The following is a 19,103-nucleotide window of genomic DNA, read 5'->3' on the forward strand; positions in this document are numbered from 1 at the left end:
CACAATATTTGTATATTATCACATTTTTTTTATTTGCATTTTACACAGCGTCCCAACTTTTTCTGATTTGGGGATGTACAACAGGTATACAATTTTTGTTTGGATTCGCAAATAAAACTCCTGGATAAAATGTGATTTCTAATCGATAAGTGATCGTGACAGGCTGCTACACCCTGTGTGTATAAAGGAGAGACATCACCGGTCCTTCCTACCCACTGCAGTTAGATTGTATAATAAACACCACCCCAATAGAGCACAAGGCACTTTAGAACTACTGGAGATGTTTTACTGACTACTTTTTTATACAGTTTTATACATTACACAAGGACAATGTAACTATTCTTAAGAACTGTGGGTTCCCATTAGAAAAGGTTATCCTTGTTGTTGTTGTATTTATTTATTTTATGTATTTAGCATTAGTGCGTAGTAGGATGATAAGACTGTCTGTTACTGCGATAAATGGCTGTACATGGTGGTTGTGCTTTCCCCACATGAGCTCAAACAGGTATGGTGCTGGGAAGCATGCCCAAGGAATGTGTATTTGTGTAATGTGTATTTGCTGCATGTCCTACTGAAGATGTATGGGGGATGTATGGGGTTGTCTTGGACGCTGTAACAACGCAAATTTCTCAATTAAAGGATTATCTTATCTTATCTTATCTTAAATTGATTATGACTCTCTCCAACTTGGTCAAAGTTTGATGCAACTTACAGTTCACAGAACTGAAATATGTAGAGGCATATTTAATTTTATGACCTTTGTAAATAATGTCTGTCTGATTGTTTCTTTTGACTGTTGTTTTCCATCACAAATTAATAAATATGATCTTTTATTTCAGTTCTAATTCATTTTTGTTTTATTTATATGCCACATTATCATACACAATGGTCATTCAAAGGGCTCTACATTTTATGATAAAATAATGTTTATTAATGAACAAAAGCAGACCGAAATATATGTAAATAATAGCACAAATCTAATAAAATAAAATGAACTAAACATGATTATGTCAACACATTAATCAAAGTCAGTACAAAAATAATAGAGTTTTTAATTTCTTGTTAATGTTGGGGCAGATCCGATCTCCATTGAGAGTTGGTTCCAGCAGTGGGCACCATAATGGCTAAATGCCATTTCACCCTGTTTGAGCACTATCAGCAGACCAGCATCAGTATCAGCAGACCAGCATCAGTAGCTCTAAGAGATCTAGCAGGTCTATATTGTGCAAACACGTCCGCAATATAACTGGGGCCCAGGCCGTGTCTTACAGACAGACAAGAAATAGAACTTTTAATTCTAAACTGGGAGCCAGTGCAAAGACCTGAGGATTGGATATTTAACCTAGTGACATTATTTGGCAAAATTCCCATGTGATCAATCATCAAAATGAATAGTGTTGATAATTCACAAGGCTGCTGGTGAATATTTATAAATAGGCCTAAATGTCACCAGCATTTGCTGAAAAATAATTACAACAGATTCACATGAAATAGGTAGGGTATCATTTGGAAATGTAGTCCACAAATATGTGATGTGTGAATTTGTATGCATGCAGAAGAATAGGCCTACCCCATTAGGTATTATAGGCCTATAGCTTTTCTAAGATTGTGTGGTTAGTGTCATGATGTGCGCTCACATATGCACCAGGACAAAGAGAAGCATAAAACATAGGAACTCTTTTCAATGTGCCCTTAACTTTTACCTTGACCTGATCATTACTCTTATCAGGTATTTAGGTGGCCATTGTAAACCTGACTAATTTGAATGAAAGCAGCGTTAAGTCTGCACATCAATGTAGTACTGTGTCACTCCAGCAAGCGGTGCACAGTACCTAGGATGTCTTGGGTGAGGGCAAGTCCGAATGGAACTACGGAACGGAAGGGGTCTGCCCGCACCAAGCAAAACAGGCGGGACAGCTCTCACACTTTATAGAATGGCAAGGACTTTTCGCCCTAGTCTCTCTTTGCGTTCTGTTGTATCGCGAAAGTATGACACTTTGCCTGCTGTTGTGAAGCAGAACCCGCCAGCTAACTCTTTGTTCGCAAAATTGATAGTGAAGCTATAGTAAATTGAAGGACACAGCTGCTGCTCCTACTACTACTACAACGCGACTCTTATGTCGGCTGTCAAAACGTGACGTCCTTTCGCTTCGGCTTGCGCTCTTGAGGCTGCTCAGTTCTGGAAACCAGTGTTAAATGGGAGTATACAATTACAGCTGGATACATCTGTCCTACGAAGCCTATAAATAACTAAACAATATGGAAACTCTGCGCTCTAATAGCCTATGTGTATAAGCTATGTTGCGTTGGTTTCAGACAAGAAACTAGTAACACGGAACGACAGCGGAAAGCCAGCCTTCTTCTTGTTACGTGGAGGATTGTGTTCTTGCCTTAATGGGAAGGCTACCTGGATGTATAAACAGCTGCCTACGAACTTGGGTCTGAATAGGAGACAACACAAAGACACGGATTCGTTGTGTGAATCTTTAGGTGAGTCTTCAACAACGTGTGTAGGCAGGCTACCACAGGCGCGGGTGGTGTTTGTTCAGTGAAATGTGTGATGGTCTTTGCAAGCCATCAATCTCTGATTAACAAGCGGGGATGTTGCTAGGAAACTGCCTTGATGTAAAGGTGTTTGGTTAAAGGACACACTGGATAACCACAGGAAAAGAATCCACGACATGTGTCCAAGTTATTTTGTTGGCTAGGTGGGAGGCTACACACGCTCCCTGAGCTTTGACAGCAGAGGGGTTTGCAGCATGGGGTTTAATAATCTTATAATTTCACCTCCGTGAGTAGCCTAGTCTACGCCGCCTATAAAAATGGTGAGATTCAGGTAATTAATGTAAAGGCAGCATGCATCCGTATGCATGCATATGTTTGTGTTAGCTTGTGTTGTCATCAATGTCACTGCCAGAGACGACATTTATTTTACCGAAAGCAGCCGACCTGTCACGGTTATGACGTAGCCGAATTAGTGGCGGTCTGGTCACGACCATGAGAATGTACTGGAATACAGACCGATGAGCGATGCATCCTTTCCTCTTTATCATGATTACTATAGAGAAAAACCTGTGAGCTTGACTAGCTGCAATATGTTAATAATGATTTGTGTAGGTTTTTCCTCTCCAAGACTTGTTGGATGCATTGATAGGCCCCATTGTTGTGTCCTTTAAGTGGTTGGTTGTTTTCCATTGTATCATTTATGCAGTACAAATTGTCCGCTTTATGGTTTTAGTCATCCCTCACCCTGTCTCTAGGAGGAGGTTTTCTGTTTTGTATGCATTATGACCTGTTTCCATTGCTATCAGCAAAGTCAACCAAAGACTTACCCCTGCTCCAGTGACTTAAGTTGGGCCAGACATGCCCATCTCTCTCTCACTGACTCCGTCACACACACACACACACACACAGGCGCAGATAGAGAGGCAGATGTTCTGTGGCCAGCATGAGGAGAGGCATAAAAGCAGTATCTTCATAATATCCTGGAAAAAGTATCTGATTTTGTGGATTCACTGCCAGCTTTGAACCTTGTTTTTGTACTTGCACTAACTAAATGTGTATGCTGTGTTTGTGTCTGCGGCTGTTGTCACACCTTCTGTGTGTGAGTGTGTTGTATGTGTATGATGAGGAGTTATTTCATCAGTGGTAGTTTAGAGACTAACATGGTCAGCTTCTTGCAAGATGACAATGGCAAGAACACACCCACATTCCATCATGTATCCATCCATCCATCCATCCATCCATCCACCCATTCATCCATCCACCCATTCATCCATCCATCCATCCACCCATTCATCCACACCCACTATGACCCCTTTGACACCTCATTAACATCAGTCTATCACTCTGAGGTGCAAGAAGACTCTTCAGACCAGTCATCTCTCTTCATTAGATTCCAGGGTATTGTGTTTTGTGCTTCTATGATAGCCAGCACTCAACAGCCAACGTAAACCTATCATCTGTTACTCCATAATTCTTAAGATTGACTTTATCTATACATCATTGTAATCGGCTGCATTTCTTTTGTAGAAAACTTATTTTAGGGTAACTCATCTTGTTTTTGTACGTTTATGTTATGATGCTTTCTTCAGCCTGGTATGTCTGGTAGGCTAGGCTACATATGGGTAGAGGAAAGTGAATTTGAAATAAGAGGCAAAATAACAGAGCACTGAATCCTTGTGTTTTCTTCAGCAGCAGTAGGCTATAAAGTGACATGATTTGCCACTCAGTATAGTGGATGCAAACATATTGGAGAGCCTGAAACCTCAACACATTCCATACATACTTGCAACACAGCTTTAAATTCTTCTGGAAATAAAGGACACCCACACATAGTCTTGAAGTCACGTGTTCATGCAATCCTCCACATACATACATACATACATACATACATACATATATACCCATACATACACACACACACACAAACACACACACTCTCAGAGAGCTTCATATTTTTAATGCATTGGCCTACATGTGCTGACATGCCATGTGCATGAGTAGGCCTGAGTATCGTACATATGATATGGAGGCAATTGTATGCACCCTCAAAGTTTTGTCACTTTCTTTCTTTGTCTCTCTCCTCCCCTCGGAGTCAGCTACTCTGTGATTTTTATCACTTCCTTTGTCAGGCCAGCACAACAGGAAGTGCTCTGAGCCGTGATGTGTGTGTGTGTGTGTGTGTGTGTGTGAGAGAGAGAGACTGAGACTCTGAGTGCTCAGTGCAGTCAAGTGTGAATGGCTTTTTTCCATCCACCCCTTCTGATTTGTTTAACAGTCTTTCTCCCTGTCTCTGGCTTTCTTTCCTGTGCCTTTCACCTTGTCTGGTCCTCTCCGCCAAGCCATCTCCGTTTTCCACCCTGAAGGGGGCTCTTGGTCCCAACTTGGTCTGAATTATGAAGACTTTTATATTGTCCCCACATGACTTAGGCACATGACACATTGCCCTGGACTGTTATTAGAAAGGGCTTTACGTTATTTGAGAAACATTATCGTAGGATTTCCACCAGACCTCAGTGTTCCTAGCTCTGTATCGGACTCTCTCGCTCAGGCACTCTGTTTGAGTGCGGAGAGGAGCCTCCCTCGGTACAGATGGAACAGAGCTGTGTGCTGATGGTGTGCTTTGATCTGGGAGCTCAGATTGTTGTTGTGGTTTTGATGCACATACTGTTGATTGACCTGGAGGAAGGGAGCAGACGTTGGTATAAAAACATACAGTCAGTCACGGTCCTGGAGACCTACTGTTGTTTCTTGATAACTCCAGTGAAATGCTCTGAAAGGCTGTTCCTTTCAGTGATGTTTTCTGCCCACAAAGGTTGCTTTGTTAGTGATTTTTGATGGTAAATAGGCTTGGTTGTTGATTGTCCGCTAAGTGAAATCCCATACCTATAGCACTAGGAAGTTAACACCTCACCTGTGTATATTTTAAATGTGTTGCAACTCTGCTATGCTGTTGAAACTATGCTGTCTACTGGTAGACCTCAGAATGAACATATTGATGATGATCGCCGGCTTCTCCATCTGAACGCTGTTCCTATTTTATGACATTAGGCCAACACCGATGTTTCTGATGTGCTTAAAGGTATCAGTTCTACTCTTTATCTCTTTGGGCAGCCGTGGCCTGGTTAGCGCTTCGGACTTGTAACCGGAGGGTTGCCGGTTCGAACCCCGACCAGTAGGCACGGCTGAAATGCCCTTGAGCAAGGCACCTAACCCCTCACTGCTCCCTGAGCGCCCCTGTTGTTGCAGGCAGCTCACTGCGCCGGGATTAGTGTGTGCTTCACCTCACTGTGTGTTCACTGTGTGTTTCACTAATGAATGTGTTTCACTAATTCACGGATTGGGATAAATGCAGAGACCAAATTTCCATCACGGGATCAAAAGGGTATATATACTTATACTTATACTTATCAAAAGGCTCCTTTGCTCCTGTAGCAAGGGTACATCAGCAGTGCAGTGGTCATGGAAATGAGTTGACCGTTGTGGTTCAGGGACGGTGAGGGCAGGGCGTATGTCCTGCAGGTGCGTGTTTGTGAGGGTGGGGATTCAATTTTTGTTTGCATGAGCCGCTTAAGCAGAAAGCAGGGTGTGGTGGATGAGGGATTATAGGGACACAGAGGACAATGGTTATTTTTTTTAATCATTACAGAGCTTACAGGCAAACAGATGGACATGGACTCCTCAACAGGTTAAACTTCTTGAAATTGAACTTCTTGAACTTGAACTTCTTCTGTTTACTATAGTAGTACTAAGAAGATGCTGTGATAGGTTCTCTATTTTGTGAGAAGTCTGTCAAAGTCAGCTGGATCTCTATGTGAATTGATGACTGAATGTTTCTAGATTACTTGATGACAATGCAGGGAACACTGCATTTGTTTCAGAACATTTCATTATTTTGCGTGTTTATACATTTATATTTGTGTGTGTGTGTGTGTGTGTTTGTGTGTGGTGTGTGTGTGTGTGTGTGTGTGTGTGTGTGAGAGAGAGATTATAAAGAGCAGTGTAAGAGCAGTATGCTCCTCTAGGTAAGGTAGGCTACATACTGACTACGAACTGTTATACTTAATGGTTGTCATTCTTCCCATTCTGTTGACTGAGAAATGTTAAACGAGGACAGAGATGGAGATGGAGGTCTTCCCTCAGTGTTTTTGTCTCTTTCCCTCCACCTCTCTATCCATCCATCCCCCACTCCTCCCTACATCACAAGGCTTCCTCTCACCTCACTCCTCTATCTCTGCCTTTCCTCTCTTTCTGTTTCTGGCTCAGTGCTGACTAATGATCAAAAGGTCATTGAGGTTTGCACATCAAAATAACCTTTTATGACCATCTATGCTCTTACATACGTAGGAAGTTCTGTTGCTGGGGCAGTTTGTGGTCAACATGGGCTCTTTTGTGTACAGATGGAGAAGTCTCTGTTTTACAGCCTAAAGAACAAGAGTGTGTAAGAGTGTGTCCTCATTGGTGGATTCCTGATAACCCAGCATGTTTTTCATCTGCTCTGACAGTTGATCATATCAGGGTAGACAGATGGTCTCATCCATATGAGAAACTAAATAAATATGTAGACCTACATATTGCTGATCACATGAGTATGGAACATGCCAAATCTTACTGCCATGTTCCAATATGATTTTTTCTGTGATGTGGTGAAGGGATATGAACATAACACAGTGCTTTTCTGTGATGTGGTGAAGGGATATGAACATAACACAGTGCTTTTCTGTGATGTGGTGAAGGGATATGAACATAACACAGTGCTTTTCTGTGATGTGGTGAAGGGATATGAACATAACACAGTGCTTTTCTGTGATGTGGTGAAGGGATATGAACATAACACAGTGCTTTTCTGTGATGTGGTGAAGGGATATGAACATAACACAGTGCTTTTCTGTGATGTGGTGAAGGGATATGAACATAACACAGTGCTTTTCTGTGATGTGGTGAAGGGATATGAACATAACACAGTGCTTTTCTGTGATGTGGTGAAGGGATATGAACATAACACAGTGCTTTTCTGTGATGTGGTGAAGGGATATGAACATAACACAGTGCTTTTCTGTGCATGTGTGCAGCTCTCTCCCTCTCCCTCTTTCTGTCCCTGTCCCTGTGTGCCACTCTGACATTAGAAATGGTCACTGGTCAGCTCAAACACACGTCTCTCCATTAAGTGTTTAAATTGTTGTCACAATCCTGCTCAGTGAAGTGCACTTGGCTTTTATGCACGCCGTGCCTATATTTAACAGCCAGACGCAGAGAGACTCTCCTCTCTCTCTCTCTCTCTCTCTCTCCCTCTCCTCTCTCTCTCTCTCCCTCTCTCTCTCTCTCTCTCTCTCTCTCTCTCTCTCTCTCTCTCTCTCTCTCTCTCTCTCTCTCTCTCTCTCTCTCTCTCTCTCTCTCTCTCTCTCTCTCTCTCTGCCCCTCCCCCCCAGTCTTTCAGTCTCTCTGTCTTACGTAGGCTACATAAACACACACATACACATTGCACACACTCAAACACATTGTGTTGGACACAGTCTTTTCACTTTTCTCTAAATGAGTGACTGAGCTCAATGTGGGTATTCTTGTTATGCTGCAAGGCGTCGAATATCAGTGGTAATGTCAGTTCTTGAGCTTCTCGAATGACTGTGTCAATGGGGCAGGTGTTTCTGTCTACGGTGTCTATTTGTCTGTTTGTCTTTCTGCTGCCTGACTGCCGGTTTGCCCAGCTGTGTGTGTGTGTGTGTGTGTGTGTGTGTGTGTGTGTGTGTGTTCAGTGTGCGTTTGTTTGTCTGTTTGTCCTGGTGTTTTCGTTCTAGCATGGTGGTGTGCTATAAAGGTAGCGGTGCGGTAACCATATACCGATTGCAAGGCTGCGTTCATGAGAAATCTTTGCCTTTTCTCTTTCTCTCACTCTCTCTCTGTCTCTCTCTTTCAATCCTTTCAAGAATCCAGTCTTTTCTCATCAACCGTTTTTTTAGTCTCTGTCTGTCTCTTTCTTTTAGTCCTCTCATTCTTTTCCACTGTCCACCACCATGCTTGACTTCTTCCAGGCTAAAAATAGCTCTTTTCCCTCCTCCTCTCTATCTCCCCCTTTCCCTCCTCCTCTCTATCTCCCCCTTTTCCCTCCTCCTCTCTATCTCCCCCTTTTCTCTCCTTTTTCATCACTCCTCTTCATCCTCTCTCTGTCATTCCCTTTGCTACGCATCTAGACTGTGCGTGGGTGTACATATGTGGTGTACATAATTATTTAATTCCATTTATAGTACAAATGGTGTGTGTGTATATGTGTATGTATAAGTGTGTGTGTGTGTGTGTGTGTGTGTTCTCTTGCACGTCATTCCCTGCTCCAGTCAGTGTGTATTGCCTGTGATCGTCATCTGTGGCAGCTGCCTGGGAGCTCTGTGACGTCGCACCCATCCATCGCTCCGCTCCACTCTCTCTGTTCTCCTTTCCTCATGCACCCTCCCTCCTCCTCTTCATTCCAGTTATGTATTTTTCCTTCTCTCTCTCCTTTTTTCCCTCCTCTTCTCTCATCCCCTTTCTCTAGAAATGATAGTATCCCCTCAGATGTACCTTTCTATTTATAGACCACAGTGAAGTTTGACCTCCTTGGGCCTCGATAGGCTGAAATAAGCAAAGGATGGATGGCCGTCAGCCAGAGAGGTGTTTCCCCCCCTTTGCTCCTCACCTTACAGTGTCTCTCAACATCTGTCATAGTCAGATCTGACAGTCTTATCAGTCTTGTCTTTTCTTAAAAACGCTCAAGCTAAAACTAAACGTGCCTTGAGTGAATGTGATGGTTTAAAGTGTTGTTGTAGAAATACACAAACACTTTGTGTATAATAGTAAATTCCATAGAGAGAGTGTATAGATATAAAGTCAATGGCCCATGGTGCTGTGATTGGAGGGAGATGTATAAGATGAATCATGAAGTAGGTGAATGATTGGCTCAGAGCCACGGGTGAGGACTTCAGAAAAGGCTTCAGCATGAGCATCTGAATATACACAGGAATGCACAACAAACATACAGAATAATATACTCTGTGGGGATGTAAAGTCATGCCATGGTAGTACATGCAAGGTTCAAATAATGTCAACAAGTTATGGACAAAACAGTGAAACAGTAACACGTGTCCCAGAACTGTCTCTGCATACCACAGTTATGGGTGGCCGACCGTGTATTCTTAACAACAACACATAATTCATGACTTGCTGTATGCTTTTCCCTGCTGTATGGGTGGCCTTGTTCTTAGAGAGTCTGAGTTGATGGCTACTAGGTTTCCTGTTGGTGATATGGTTTCATGTGGCAGGTGGCCTCAGCACTCAGGCTGGCGTTGTGAGGTGACGCTGTAGTTGTGTGTTGTCACGTTTGGGTTATCAGGGGTATGCGGAAATGTTGCAGGCAGGAGCGGTTGCGGATAGAGACGCAGCCAGGTATGCAGGCAGACAGGTGGACAATCTGATAGGCAGGTGGAGACGTGCTCAGGTATGCAGGGTGGCCTGTCTTTATTTTGCAACAGAGTTTCAGAGTTTGAACCTCACCACTGTCGGGCCATGTAAGAGGACGGGAGATGAATTAGGACACACAGAGGGGGCAGATTAACAGGTCGCAGGTACTTCTTTGTATTTGTCTGTGTGCACTAGCTTCCATGTTTCTTTGCTTGATATCCATTGAATAATAGTGTGTTGTATGTTTTCACAGTAGTGATACACAGCACATCGTGGGGGGGATCAGCACTAGGGGATACATGTCACGGGGGGATACATGTCAGGTGGTGAGGGAGCTGGCCAGTGGGCCAGAGACAGAAAGAGAGAGACAGAAAGAGAGAGACAGAAAGAGAGAGACAGAAAGAGAGACAGAGAGAGAGACAGAGAGAGAGAAATGATGATCTATGGGACAAAAGCCCAGCAGTAATACTATACCTGGAATTCTGCAAAAACATCTTAGGAGTACACAGGAATGCCTTAAATCTTCCATGCCGAGCAGAACTGGGAAGATATCCATTAGTTGAGATAGAGAAAAGGGCATGTACATTTTACTACCATATACTGTCCTCAAAATCAGAGGAGTGTTACCATAGTGCCTATCTGCAGAGGAGAACCAACCCAGAGAGAGATCCTTTTGATTACCTGAAAACAAAATATAATTTGAATCCACTTGAATCCGTCTCAAGCAAAACTAAAACAAATAGAAAAATCAACTAAAATAAAATACTTAAATAAAGATGAAAACATATTTAAAAAACTATTAAAATATTTGTAAAAATGATAAAAAAAACTAATATATAAAGATGAACATTACAAATACTGTCTAAACAAAAGAAAAAAATTCATCAGATTTAACTATTATCTAGAAATGAAAACAAATATCAAAGAAGACTATAAAAAAACTTCTACCCTCCTACAGATTTAGCGAGCACTCTTTGGAAGTTGAGAGGGGTAAGCACAGACAAACCTGGAAACCGAGAGGGGACAGGCTATGTCTACAATGCCAAGAGGGAGTGATAGAAGATGATGTACACTTCCTCACTGAATGCAATGCCTCGGTGAGGACAAAATTATTTTACCAAATGTATCAAATTGTTCCATAATTCTCCATGCTAGCTAATGAAGATAAGTTCCCTTATTAATTTTGTAACAATAGCAGCACAATTCCTGGCAGAGTGTCATAAACTGAGAAAGTGAGTCTTCCTTTTCCTTTTCAAAATAAAAGGAATACAATTCTTGCTTTGGCAACACAGTATTATTGTCATCCCAATAAAGCTCATTTGAATTTGAGAGAGAGAGAGAGAGAGACCTGGCTGGGTGGTGTGGCTGATGGATAACACCCATACCACCCACAACCCCATCCCCAAACCCAAATCGTTGTGGGTGATAAGATGGGCCAAATGAGAGTGAGAGAGAGAGATTTTGAGATTAACAGCATGCAAGACAGAATGAGTGAAAGAAACAGGAAGAGCGATTGAAGCAGATAAATTTGCAGAGAGAAAGAGAGAGAGAGAGAGAGAGAGAGAGAGAGAGAGAGAGAGAGAGAGAGAGAGAGAGAGAGAGAGAGAGAGAGAGAGAGATGACCATGTAAGGCAAAGAGCTCGGGCTAGTGAGGTGTCAGGAGCTGGACCCTTGGAGGCTGAGAAGCAGTGGGTACCCGGCCGTGCACAGCTGCACCGTGACTGCAGCAGGGCAGGAGTGGTCAGACAGACCCAACGCAGCTGAAGCCTCACATCACCACCAGCCCTGAGAGGGATCCCCTGCTGTTTGAGTTTAGGCCAAGCTGACAGAGTGGACCTAACACAGGTGTAGTTCCACAGGGGTTGCCCAATACAGTAGGTATTAGGAGTGTTTTACAGTTATAGACCCTTTCAACAATAAAAACAAAAACAATGCTTGAACGTGCATTGTGCGTGCTTATGTTTTAGAGGGGTGTAACCCAATTTCTGTTTTTTATATTACCATATGATAACCAAAGCCCCCAACATCACACACACAATCCCTCATCACACACACACACACACACACACACACACACACACACACACACACACACACTGTTAGCAGGCCTACTTTTGATGATAATTCATTGTGTGGCTTCTAAAGAAAGGCTCATCTCAGCTGTAGGGCTGTGAAGACAAGGTGCATATTTTTGGATGGTTACCCAACTCTGTGTGCTGTGTGCTGCGCGTGGTTTGTTGCGTAACGGAGGAGGCAGCGCTGGCCGAGGCGAGGGGTGTTGTGCTGGAAGCGGAAACCTGTCAAAATTTGCTGCCTGAAAAATGGAGCCCTTCCCTTGAGGGAGGCCTTCATTTTCACTGCTGTTATTTAAAAACGAACAAGTGGAAGGGTGATGTGCCCTTCTTGCTGATCTATAAATAGCCTCCTCTCCCTCCCGAGTCTCTCTCTCTCTCTCTCTCATTCTGCCTAGCACGTCACAGAGTGATGCACACCATCACGACCGCTCTGTCATTCCCTCTCTCTCCCATTCCCTCACCCCACCTCCAGTACTCTCTTTCCTTCTAATTTTTTCTCTCTCTCCTTTGTATCTTTCTGTGACCTCTCTCTCTCTTTTTCCCTGTCCTCTTTTCCTCTCTGCTCTCACCTCTTCATCCTTCATGGCATCGTGGTTGGTCCCTCATCATCTCACGCTCTCACTGTATTGCTATCTCTGTCAGTCACCCTCCTCCCTTTCTATCTCTCTCCCTTTCTATCTCTCTCTCTCTCTCTTTCTCCTCTCCAACACTGTTGTATCCTCCCATGTGTTTTTGACCATGTTTGGGCCTAGTGTGGACAGTTTCGTAGGTTATGTTCAAATCTAATCTAACCTTTAGACCCCCACAGACACACAGACACACACACACACACACACACACACACACACACACACACACACACACACTAACATACTCAGAATCCTAGTTCAAGTGTCCTTGAACTTAATCTATTTCCTCCCACTGAGACCGTCATGGCGATATTTCCCATGCAAGTGACCTTTTAAGACGAGTAACTATTGTGCCACCTCAAATGCCAGTGATGGGTGGATGGCACGGATGATGGTCCAGCCAGTCACCATCTAAGCAGCCCCACGCCAGCAGCTTGTCATGAAAAGTTTTATCCTTCAGTTAATCAGAGTACAGAAAGAACTGGCCACCATTGACTTGTAATAATAATATTGGAAACTAATGCTCTTGGCTGCCAAGCAACAAGCATAACAGGCTATAAGTGCCTCTGGATAAGTAAACTAGATGTTTAAGTGAATGTTAAAATAGATTGAGTAGAATTCCAAAACAACAAAGGGAGGGAAGACTAGAGTGTGGTGATTTTATTTTTTTCCTTTTACACAATTAGCATCAAGGCCTAAATGGCCATTAACATGCTGAGGTTAGCAATGCTGCTGACTAGCATACAGACAGTAAATCTGCAACTTTTAGCCTTGGTGCTAATCCCCTCCTTCTCTCTGACTGGTGCTGAATAGGGAAGCAGTTCAAACGACCATGCCGAGAGTTGTGGTTGCCAAGCGACACAATATAAGTATTCTGCTGAATTTTATTATCTGAAATATGTCCTCCAGAGAAATGAAAAGGAAAAAGGTAATGGCTATGTTAGCCTGAGGCAGAGGTGTGTGTGTGTGTGTGTGTTTATGTGTGCGTATTAGCTTATTTTGGACACACTTTACCACTACATGCACGCACGCACGCACGCACGCACGCACGCACACAAACACACACACACACACACACACCTATTGTGTATGTTTTAATGGATTACGTCATGTAAGTAAACCAACCATGTAAATCCACCTCTGCTGAATGGGACTGGTCTGTTTTGATTGGCTGTGAAGATGTGTAGCTGGGAGAGGCCTTTGTCGTCTTTGTGCCAGAGGGAATACACGTCTACTAACCCGTAGTTAAACACCTGTCCCAAGCCAGGTACATAGAAGCATTGATAGATATGCTACACATTTTAACAGCCTCAGCAAATGGTGGTAGATAACTTTGAGCTTATCTAAACTATACGGTCATTGACCTTAGACCTTATCTATACAGGTAGTAATTTGAATTTAAGTAAGCACATTTACTAGAACTTGTACAGGACTAGGATTTTATATAACTGAATTGTAATAAAAACTAGATTAGTAAAGCTAATCTACTTTGTTTCACTGTAGGCATTTATTTGAGTTTCTTAACTTAGAGTCCCATAATGTCAGTGATCTGTCAGTCATAGTCCACTGACTACTTGTGCTGCACTGAGGAGAGATAAAAGGGAGGCCTGACTTTGGCCTTAGTCCCCTTAGGCTGCACAGGCAGCGGGACCCATCTCATGATGGCCAGCACTCAGAAGCTGTATTCATGACCACGCTGTCCTGTCGGCCTGTCCAGGTAAAGCTAAGAATACGCCCTAAACTCTTAACTGAGAACAAGGTGATGTGTCTATAGGTGGGAAGAAAGGGACAACAAGACACAACTTGTCACAGTTTTTTAGACCCTTTCAACAATAAAAACAAAAACAATACTTGAACGTTCTATTTGGGCCCCAATCTACTTCCTCTACATTAAGATAACATATGGAATGTTAAAAAGGAAGTCTTGTGGGGCCAACTATGATGCTGATAATGGAACTCTCTTGAAAGGGTCTATATGTGCAAAGGGTCAGCTTTTGACATAGTGCTGCTGATTGCTGGAACACCAGCACCACAGGTTAGTGATTTACACACACCTCTAATGAACCCCACACTTTACTCATGGTACACTGCCTTTGATGAAGTGCTGTGTTTCATGTTTGATTGTGCTGGACAATTTACAGATAGCATTAGGGACTTCGATAAAGTTCATTTGCTTTACTTACTAAAAGCAGAACTTATCTGACCAATAATTAAGCGTTCAGTACAATGATCGTTTTATAACCTTGTAACATTGACCAAGTGCAAGTAAGTTGTTCTGTGTAATCAACACTGGCCACTAACTTTTTTTCACCTCATTAGGACCTGTGGTGATTTTGTTTGTTGTACAGACTACCTCAACTCATGTAAATATTAACCTGTACACATTAAGGAATGGAGTATAGAATTTCAGTGAATGATAAAAAGGAAATGCTATAGGATTATTTTTTCTTGCTTTAAGGACGTTGTTGAATGTTTTCCATTTAGAGGGTGCCTAAAGCTTTGCTCAGTATCAGACGGTTCTCCCTTGTGCCTACAAGGTTCCGTTCCAAATAGAACAAACTCTTCAGGCACTTGAGGTCCTTGAGGCCCTTGCGCATGTTGCCATGCTGACACTCCGTCTCTAAAGAGCGCTGCTTTTGTGGCTGGTTTCTGTGGCGCCCAGCTGGTGGTTGTATGATCGGTCAAAGTTTCCACTGGTTGCCAAGGCCTCCATACGGCACGTCCTCGTCCAAGTGGTTTCTGAGCCGTGTGGCACATGACCTACAGAGGGTGCTGGGCTCTGTCGGATGTGTGGGTGGTGGTGAGCTAAGGTTCTGAATTTGGCGACACTTGATTGTGGCCTACTTCTCACCCGTGGACTTGTGTTAGCGCGTCTTCGCTCACTTCAAGTTCTAAGTAGTCTATTGGGAGCATTGTTACTCAATGTGGCGCTTTCCTCTACCACACACTGCATGTAGCGTAGCAGGATAACCATGTGATGTCCATATGTATCTGACTGACTAGTGGTGCAAACATGATTCTCAAGTCAGTTCAGTACTAATGCAGAGGTGTAGGATGTATGAAATGGGATGAAAGTGTCGTGTCGTTATCCTGTTAAGCCCGCCTTAAGACTCTCTAACAAAATAGAGCGCTGTGATTGGATGAAGTCCACGGCGTCAGCCAATAGAAATCCCTATGGTTTGATACTAGACGTACAGGCTGAGCAAATTAATTTGCCGTCGCTAGGGTGCGTCTAGATTTCTAGGCTACCAAAAGACTAGATGCTTTCAAGGGAAATATCCTAGTAGTGAGAGATAAAGAATGAATTAAGGTTGAGTTTATGAACAGCTTAAAAGAGCCCAGATTTGAGGGACAAAAATTCATACTTGCTACACTTCCTCATACTGTAGAAAATTCATTATGTCATTGCTTCAGCCTGTCGAAATGCCAGTGTGTATTATTATCGCAGTTGTCACTGTGAGAAGGGTTTTGGGACACCCTTTTTGTAAGTCAATCTGTCTGACCTGTTTAGAGGTCACTAAACCCACTTGAGCTCAGCTCTGGGACACTTTGAACTTTTTCAGTTGAGGATGTCACAAGGAGCGTCCTGTAGTGAACACAAACACACCCTTTACCTTTTTTTTATGGTGGTGTCGCCAGCTGCTGAACAGGAGCCGCACCCAGTATCAGGTGTCCTTTGCTTTGGGCTGACCTCCGGTCAGATTCATTAGCATACAGAATTCTTTATGTCTTAAGATCATACAGACGCTAAGCCCTGAAAATAGTTACTATAAGCGCAAATCTGTGCATTCTACCTGGCCTATGGTTAAATTACAGCACACTGCTCATGATGCACTTACAACATTGTGTCGCTGGGTGCTTTTTTTATGTAGTAATTGTAATTGCAGCTCCTCAATTCAGCACATGTCACCACAGTGTAAGTGGGAAAGCTGAATTTTATTGACAGTGTTATGACAAAGTAAGAAATGTTGATATAAGACGTCTAATGCACAGGGATGGATATTAAATATTTTTTCCACCTGCCACTGTGGCTGGTGGATTCCAGCCACTCAACTTTTTTACCAGCCACTAGAGAACAGCATGAAAATATGATATCATGATTAGTAATGCAGCAAAAACAGACATTCACCTCACTCACTGTGGGTATAAACCTGTTGAACATAGGATGCTAAAAATAGCCCAGTTCTCTGGTCCGCTGAACAGGGTAGTCTCCTCAGGTGGCAGGTCAGTTTTGGTGTGCCCTTGTAAAAATTAACTGGAGGAGCCACAGCAGTGTAAGCAGATATCAGGTCAGGGCGAAACCAGAGATATTTTGTAACAGTGTGGTAGAGTAAGTATTTTAGAAGTATACACATAGGTGTGTGTGTGTTTGTGTGTGTGTATGTGTGAATAAATGTGTGTGTATGTGTGTGAGTAAATGTGTGTGTATTTGTGTGTCACGTTCAGTAGACATGCATATTCATACAAATATTAACGTTAGAACATACTTCATACTTCATTAATACTACAACATACTGTGTGTTGTGTGTGTGTGTGTGTGTGTGTTTGTGTGTGTGAGAGAGAGAGAGACAGAGAGAGAGTGAGATTGTATATGTGTGTGTGTGTGTGTGTGTGTGTGCGTGTTTCACGCATGTGCTGGCACAGTTACTGTTTTTATCTTAAGGCAGCTCTATAGAGAGAAACCTGATCCACCACAAGAGCCCAGGATAACTGTGGGGTCACATTCATGCAGTGCTCAAATCATGTCCGGGACCTCTCGCCACCAACACAGAAACAAACCCAGACCCCAACACACACACGCGTGTGTGTGAGTGCCTGATTGAATGTTTGACAGCAGGCGTGAGTGTCTTTGTCTGTCTGCATCACACAGACGTCTCTGTTGTTTGTATTTAGCGCCCCCTCTAGCTGGGAATGCAGGACTGTCAGCATGCGTGCGTGCGCGTGTGTGCCGTGCGTGCGTGTGCGCTGACTGGCGTTGGGATGTGCCACTACGCCTGCCTTCAGTCATGTCCAATTAGCCAGCCTTGCCCTGCCCCTAATCCAATCACATCGTCATGTTCGATGCGGACAAGTGACTTTCTAATGAAATGGAGATAGAAACCTCTGATCTGTTCATTCTCCCTCAATTAGTCTTGCTTCTGTCCATCGCAGAGGGAGTGAGAGAGAGGATGAAAGAGAGGGAGAGACAGAAGGAGGAAGGGGAGAGGAAGAGAGGGATTTTGATACATTTCCTTCCACTGGCTCAGGGAAAATAAGATTATGAAATATTATCAGCAAACATCCTGCTGAATGGGCCGCAGGCAGTCTGCTCGACCTAATGCTAAAGCTTACTTTCACCCAGCTGTTCCTCCACCTCCTCCTCCTCCTCCTCCTCCTCCTCTCTCTCAGCCTCTCTACTCCTCCTCTCTCTCAGCCTCTCTACTCCTCTCCTGTCCTCTGTTTCTTCCTCCTCTTCTTTCCTCACTCCTCCTCTCCACTCCTCACTCCTCCTCTCCACTCCTCTCTCATTTCCTCTCCACTCCTCTCTCATTTCCTCTCCTCTCCCTGGCAGTAACATTAGAAGTGAAAGTGAGGATGAGACTGTAGCTGGAGGTCTGTGACCGTCTCCCCCGGTAACCCAACGCGCTCATGCCAGAGTGGCTCCTCACAGGCAGACGCTGCACTGATACTCCTGCCCGGTTGGGTCACCAACTAGAGCTCACAGCACAGCCACTTTGGCAATTGGCAATAAGGCTGAGATGCTGCTATCTGCCTTTGCCTCCTGCACACAGACACCCTTTGAACCAGGACCCAGACAGGGGCATGTTGAGAGCCTGCGTTTACCATGAATAGCTCCACTGTGACGCTCCATCTGAATGTGTCCGTCTATGCTTGAGTTGATAATATGGTAAGTGCATGAGAAGCGGGATCGGGCTGTTAAACAGTCTTGATGGAGCACACATGTTGTGCACTGTCTGGCCTCCTCCTGTTGGAGGGCCTTCACAGCTGTTTACCCTCTTTGTGCTCCTCAAACCAAGCCCGGGGGTGACCCCCCCGGGTCATACACGCTATCATCAGTGTAGTAATCATACTCTCTTAAGCAAATGTTTTTTTGTAAAGCCTGTAAAATTCTGCCCATAAAAGGTTCTTTGTTGAATAAAGGGGTTTTCAGGCCTGGAAGACTCTTCAGTGAAGACTGCTCCAGTGCCAGTAGAGTGTTTGTCTGTGGGTTTGCCTGTGGCCATTAACCAGAAGATGGTTTAGCTAGCTAGCTTCCTGTCTGATATAGACATATGCTAATGGGGGGACATTTCAGTGAGTGATGAGTTGCTGAAGATATGATATGCTCCTTTCTGATCATATCTCTGATAACCGTGTCAGTTACAGGGTACACAGTGAGAGAAATACACACACACACACACACACACACACACACACACACACACACACACACACACACACACGCGCACGCATACACACAAAATCAGCT

General features: G+C 43.6%; 1 protein-coding gene across 1 annotated transcript in view; it reads left to right on the forward strand.

Moving 5' to 3' along the window:
* Positions 1-1,920: 1,920 nt before the first annotated feature.
* LOC125295265 (membrane-associated phosphatidylinositol transfer protein 2-like) overlaps positions 1,921-19,103 on the forward strand; it is a 61,361-nt gene continuing 44,178 nt past the window's right edge. The window contains exon 1 of the mRNA XM_048244528.1: positions 1,921-2,490. The gene's annotated coding sequence lies outside the window, so the exon portion shown is untranslated. The remainder of the gene's footprint in view (positions 2,491-19,103) is intronic.

The sequence above is a fragment of the Alosa alosa genome, chromosome 5 (genome assembly GCF_017589495.1).
Source record: "Alosa alosa isolate M-15738 ecotype Scorff River chromosome 5, AALO_Geno_1.1, whole genome shotgun sequence".
Lineage (NCBI taxonomy): Eukaryota > Metazoa > Chordata > Actinopteri > Clupeiformes > Clupeidae > Alosa > Alosa alosa.